Below are 6,736 nucleotides of genomic sequence, written 5' to 3' on the forward strand. Positions count from 1 at the left end.
ATAATTTTAATCTGAATCAGGTAAACGGTATTCGGGTTAGCTATTCGCGTATATGTTCCTTCACAAGACGTGGAGATTGAAGGTGTGGTCCACTAAGAGATTGATAACAGTCTATTATCTTTCCCCGAATAAAAGCAGCCTAGATGCCGTACTACATCTGGCGGGTTGAATGATCTCAGTCAAGAATTGATCCACTGGATTTCAGCTTCCATACCGTAACGTGCGACTGAGTCCCCAAGTTGAGGTGTTTCTACATGCCGATGATTGAATGGCTGGCATAACTAAAACAGGCCAGTCGCGCACGCAGTGTCGTGGGTCTTAGGGTGCTTACAGAGTGGCCGCGAGAAGCTGAGCAGGGGCTGGCACTGACGTTAAAATGCGAGGTGCGAGAAACCTGCTTGCAGCATATCAAATGGAATCTGTCAGAGTAAAAGCAGGCAGTCGGCGCCGATCCGCTCAGCCTTCACTCTGACATCATCCCTTTGATTTGCAGCAAGCAGGTTTCTCGCATCTCGCATTCTAATGTCAGCATCAGCGACAGCTCAGCTTCTCGCCGCCACTCTGTAAGCACCCTTACTCTTGCTGTGTTAAGCGAATCTCTCACACAGTGGACGTTTGTTTCTACGCAAATCATGGAATTCAAATGATAGTCATGTCCTTAATACCCATTACGGGGTTCGCTATAAGCGATGATAAGCCACCGTGTTTGGCATCATCTAGTTGCTGTTCCGTAAGTGCTAATAATGAAATTTGCAGTGCTGTCATCAAGTAGCCTTGTACAGAAAAAGCTTCCATAACCTTGGTTCAAAAATCGCAGGAAACTTCTATGTTGGTAAGTTACTTAACCCCGTCTTCGTGGCTTTCAACAAAAATGGCATGGCAAATCCACGTGAAATGTCTCGTGCATGTATACTTGTGTATAGTGCAATTGACGCATATTTTATATCTTACCTTACAATTCGCGATATTTGTGCTATCACGGTCACTATGACTGTTGATAACATAGATATACGGCTATCGTTCGGCATATTAGCCACATAATGATCATCACCTTCTGACTATTTCAAGAGGGTTGTATCATACTGTGACAGAAATGGCTTTCCACTCATTATTGACAGAGATGCAAATGCCAGCCACATAATTAGGGGCAACTCAGACTATAATCTAGGAGGCTCCGAATTGATGGAATTCTTAAGGTTGCACAGAGAATGCGCAAAATTCGCAAACGAAAAAAGCAGTTTTTTTTCCACACCGTATGTCAGATCTTCATAAAAATCAATCAGCGTATGTAGAATGTTGTTACAGTACTGCTGATTGATCTGACATACGGTGTGGAAAAAAACTGCTTTTTTCGTTTGCGAATTTTGCGCATTCTCTGTGCAACCTTAAGTAGCACAAATCTGCATACAACGCCCAACATTTGCACGATCTGACAGAGAAGAGGTATTAGATGTAACTCTCTACTCTGACGGGATTACGTATAAGTTGGCAAACTGGCTTGTACACAAAGAGCTCGAACTGTCGTTATCTAATCATAAGTACATCGTCTTTGATCGTTTAAACGACTAGATGTAACCCTCTCCCGCAATTCTACTGTGTAATAATTCATTTTTTAATTAATGGTACTACAAAATTGGATTTAATTGTGTGAACTTAGCTAGAAAGTAAATTTCCACTTTTCGAAACAACTCTGGATGCGTACAGAGCATTTCCACTCCTTTTTGGATTTTCGGTGAATCGAAAGTTGAGTCACTTCCCACAACATCAGGTGTTAATATTGACAGTTGTGAACAGCGAGCTCCTTCTAATCTCTTAAAATTAGTAAACATTTTGATAAAACTCGAAGGAAACAGCAAAGATTCACTCTCGCACAATGCTTCGGCTCAGTGTATAGAGTCTTCGAGTCTCAATACCTATCGAGTGCAAGCAAAGTGGTGGACGGTCACTTCTTGATCACACTGTTAAAAGATGTTCACGAGAGTCTCCTTTCCATCCCTCCAAACTCTTTCATCCCTCCAAACTCTTTCATCCCCTGTTTCAGTGGGTTTGGCTTAAAGTATGGTATTGGTTGGGCCACTCCAAATAACGAACAAAGCAGTACCTGGTTAAAACATAAATTAATGGAGATAGGTGGGGGGCTGGAGACTTCTGTTTTATTCTCGAAACATAAAGCCTTCACCAGAATAAGGTTTTTTTACATTCCCTGGAATTGCAAGGAACGGTTGAAGAATTCAAAGTCTATAACAATTTAAATACAGTATATTTGCAGTATCGGCGACCGATTTCAGGAATTTCTGTCGAAAAGGAGTTATAAACTGAACTATGTCTTCCAAAAAGCCACGGCAAAATTTTATAAACATTAATCGGTTTGACCCGAATTTGAATGACAATATCTCTTCGAGGGTGTTTTCTGCTATCTCAATATCCCCTCGGGGGTGTTGATATATCCGCTCATCGAGAAGTGTCTTTTATTCCTTTGGGAGTGAAGAACAGTTCCGTGTTGTCTATGCCGTTACTTCCCTTATCCTTAACCTGACCACTTCCCCAATCCTTCGCATCGGGAAAATGATGGAAACACAAATTATATCAAGACACAAATCTCCGATCAACATGGGAAACGTGCCGTTTGAGTCGGACGCTTTTAATTCCCGAAAAACGTCAGCTTGAGCAGACAACCGCTAATCGTGTTGGCGTACTGCGTATATGTTCCTTCACGTAGCGTCGAGATTGACGGTGTAGTTACCGAATCGAAGTTGACAGTCGAAAACTTGCTGAAGTACGAAAAACCTCCTCGCTTCGCTATGCAATAATCCTCTCTAAGGAGGAAACATTTGGTAAGCACCAATCTTTCTCCCAAAGGCGAAATGTTTTGGCAATATTACTCTTTGCGCTTGAAGAGCACAAAACCTATAACTATATTAGTTGTGGAATTTGCGTTTCGATTTCGTCTCACCAGAATCCGACACTAACTGAGTGACAGTACTAAGCTAGCACCGGATTGACGCTAGCTCCAAAAAACGGCGACACAATTTGTGTTCCTGTCTCCGTTTTTTTTGGAGCTAGCGTTAACCCGGCACTAGCTTAATCCTGTCACTCAGTTAGTGTCGGATTCTGATGAGACGAAATCGAAACGCAAATTCCATAACTAATATAGTTCTAGATTTTGTGCTCTTCACACGCAAAGATTAATTTAAACAATTTTCTCCTTTATGGAGAAAAAACAGTTTTTACCAAAATTGTTCCCCACTAGGGAGAAATAAAGCATAGTAATCAGTGATCGTTATGAAGACATGATTTTGAGTAAAGCAAAATCGTTATCAAAAACGTACAACGCTAAACAATCAGCTATCATCGATAACTACTTTTAACAAAATGATAACTGGGGCTCGCGGATAGTGGCATCTGCATTTGTGGCGACGGCATCACGACATCGAGCTCATTGTCGGGGCGTACACCGAGTATAGTTCCGCTAGATCTCGGCTAATGGACACCCTCCGGGCCCGAGGAAAGCCACCCAACGTCCCAGTTCGAGATGTTATGCCAAGCCGCGATCTCCTCTATATGTCCCTCGTATACACTTGCCTAAAAACAATCAATGCACAGATTTAACTGCCCCTTTTATTTTTCTTGTTATTCTCAGAAGTGCTCTCTTCCGCCTGTTCCATACATCCGCGACTCCAACGCGACACCAAACATCTCTGTCTATTACATAATCTCGTTGAAAATGCCCAACTCTACTGCCATATAAAAATAACTCTAATTAAGCTCCCCGAATCTTTACAAAATTCTATGATGCCCTCCAGTTATTCCTAGTTTTTGAGCGTAAAAATTGTCCCTCTTAATTAAAAACTATTTGCTCCAATAATCTCCCTGCTAAAAATGTCAAACCATATTGCCATAAAAATTAAAGGATTCCCTAATCTTAAGAAAATTATATTACCCCCTTGTGTATATGTATAATATAGCTATAAAATCTCCTTAGTTTCATTTAAACAAGAATCAATATGTAATTCCCTAGTTTTAAGTAATTTGAAATATAAAACAAAATAAATTGGCACCTTTAAGCTAACGCAAACGAGCCTTATCAAATAAACGAATTGAATAAGAAAATAACTGGATAATTTAATTAGTAACATCAAATGTATTGACTTTAATTTTTAATATGGAATTTAGAAAATGGGAAATGTCTATGGTAGAATGAAACTGGAACGCCACAGATACTGCAAAACATGTAAGAAAAAACAGAGTGTCGAAGCCGCTCGGATTTTACTTAATCTAAGTAATACCTGGTACGTTAACCGGTCACTGTCTACATAAAATGGAAAAACATTCAATGTCCGAGTCGTCGTTTCTGTCAATTTGAGAATAAAACAACAGATCATTTACTTTGTAATTGCAGCCCACTTGTTGGTTATAGATATTCAATTCTCAGTAACGAACTCAACCCTCTGAGATTTCAAACCCTAGTAAGGTGATCGAAATCATTAAACGAATTGATTCTAACTGCAATAGTATACAAAATCAGTACCAACGAACATCCAATATATAAAAACTGTGCTAAACACATGCATAAAACTCCTACAAAATTCCTCCGATTAATTCATGAGATTTGTTAGTAAATTTACTGTGTTGCAATAATGTCGCGTTCACCCTTCATGAATCCAGTACAGAATCCACGCCTACTGTTGGCCTACTACGTTGAACCGTTCCAAATGAACTGCAAATTATGAACTCCGTTTCCAATGACAAACTCTGTACATCGTCCCAAACAACTATCCACCAAGCAAACACAAAGTCACTCAACCGTGACCCGCAGCAAAACATGACATCGAACCGGGCTGTCCAGCCGGACCTTCGGTGAGTGCAATTACACGTACCGGCGTAATGACTAACCGGCTGACTACGCACTACGCTGACACGGCTTGATAAATCGGCAATTAACCTGAAATTCCAGATCTGCGCTAACGTGTGCGGCGCGAGTGCCGATGATCCCCGCCGTCTCGGTTCATTGTTCTAGGGGTGGAAAATTTTTTCTCTAATTATCTCGGGGTAAATGTGTTGCTGTTCTCTCTAGGTGTCTGGGGGCAGCAAGGAGATTCCAGCTAATCAATACCTCACCACATGACCTTTCACGTGGTTCTGACCTCAGTCTGGGAACGGTGGCGTCATCAGCGGGGCGGGCAACAGTAGAATAATAAAAATCGGAAGCAGTTTGATGGAACAATACATTTTTATGGTTCGCCCCGCTTTGTACTGCTGATGATCCACCATCCGGTGGTTGGCGTGCACGGGATACGATTTTCACTTGAAACAATTCGATCAGCATACGATCTTCTTTCCATTAGCTGGGAAGTTTGCATCTTTCCGCCCCCTTAATTAAATATTAGCTGGGCTTTGTTATGCTCCACCAACCAACCAACCGTTTGCTGTATTGTTGCCTATAGTATATGCAAAAACGTGAGCTTCACACCGATGGTATACCGCCGTGCCGTCTGATTTGCTTGCTCGCCGAGGAACTAGTTTTGTGAAAGTTTGTTTTCGATTTTTCTTTCGCCACACACCGACGACGACTAAGCGCGATCAGATGAGTTAATTTTTAAACTAAACACTGACAACCGTGGTAACATTAACCTATTGGTGCTATCGATTTCCGTTTTGTGACTTCCGCTCTTCCGCGGTCACGTTCACTTTTTTTTATAAAACAAACCAACTACAACACAAATAGTTCACAGTCATGTTAACAAACTAACACGTGGTCAGCATTTAATTTTCCCACCCGCTTCTTCAGTGAACGAACAATCAATCGAATAATCAATCAACCCGCGCTATGGAACACTCTCGAATCAAAAGCAAACAAAAAAAATCACAACAGACCTCTCTTTCAATGTTGACCGCACGACCGATCTCTCCCATAAATCCCTGATTCCGACGCGTTTCGCGAATTCGCAGCTATGACCGTTTGCCGATTGTCTTTACAAGCGAAAACACAACGAACCTATATTCTTCTATCGCTAGCCTACTGCGATCGATGCTTTCCACACAAAAGCTCACTATCGACTGACTGAGAGGTGGTTTTTCTTTCTGCCCACCCAACAGTACTCGACGACCGACCGACGTCATCGTCATCGTCGTCGCGTCTGGGGGGGTCCGGTCCGGTGTGTACTATGGGAGCAGAGGAACAGTGATGTGTGTAGCAGGCAGGCAGAAAGCAAACAGGGGCCGAACGTTCGTCGTCTGATTTTGGCGTGGCATTGATACATTGTAAACTGGCCTCGCCGTAGATGGCAGTTATCAACCATCATAACCTGAAGGGTGTCCGGAGGGTGCTTCTTCATATGTCGCGTCTCCTTGCTTCTTTGTTACTGCACCTGATCCGATCGTGGGTTTGATGTTGGGACAGGTGTGTTGTTTTCTCACGGATGACTGCAATTGAATTAAATTAGTTATAGAAATGAAAACTAAGTTTTTTTCAACTTACAAACGTCGGTTGAATTTTAAGCTGAGTTTGAGGAAATAGCAATTGATGCCCTCCATCAGTCGATTCCGGTACGTTCTTCGCCACTCCTTTGGTATTCCGAAGTTCCCGCTTCATCATGGCCCAACAGGGTTCGATAGGACGAAGTTCAGGACAGTTTGGTGGGTTCGTGTTTATCGGAACGAAATACGGACCCACTCCACTCCTGCACGGTTTAAGTGGCATGAAGCCAAACCTGGCCAAAACAATAATTTTACCCAT

The 6,736-nt window shown here is 42.1% G+C and overlaps 1 protein-coding gene across 2 annotated transcripts in view; it reads right to left on the reverse strand.

The window, feature by feature from the left end:
- The window catches only part of LOC131692182 (uncharacterized), a 143,327-nt gene extending 137,257 nt beyond the window's left edge, over positions 1–6,070 (reverse strand). The window contains exon 1 of one of the 2 annotated variants that reach the window (XM_058979062.1): positions 5,875–6,070. The gene's annotated coding sequence lies outside the window, so the exon portion shown is untranslated. The remainder of the gene's footprint in view (positions 1–5,874) is intronic. The other variant, XM_058979072.1, reaches the window with a different exon arrangement.
- Between the last annotated feature and the right edge of the window lie 666 nt (positions 6,071–6,736).

The sequence above is a fragment of the Topomyia yanbarensis genome, chromosome 1 (genome assembly GCF_030247195.1).
Source record: "Topomyia yanbarensis strain Yona2022 chromosome 1, ASM3024719v1, whole genome shotgun sequence".
Classification (NCBI taxonomy): Eukaryota; Metazoa; Arthropoda; class Insecta; order Diptera; family Culicidae; genus Topomyia; species Topomyia yanbarensis.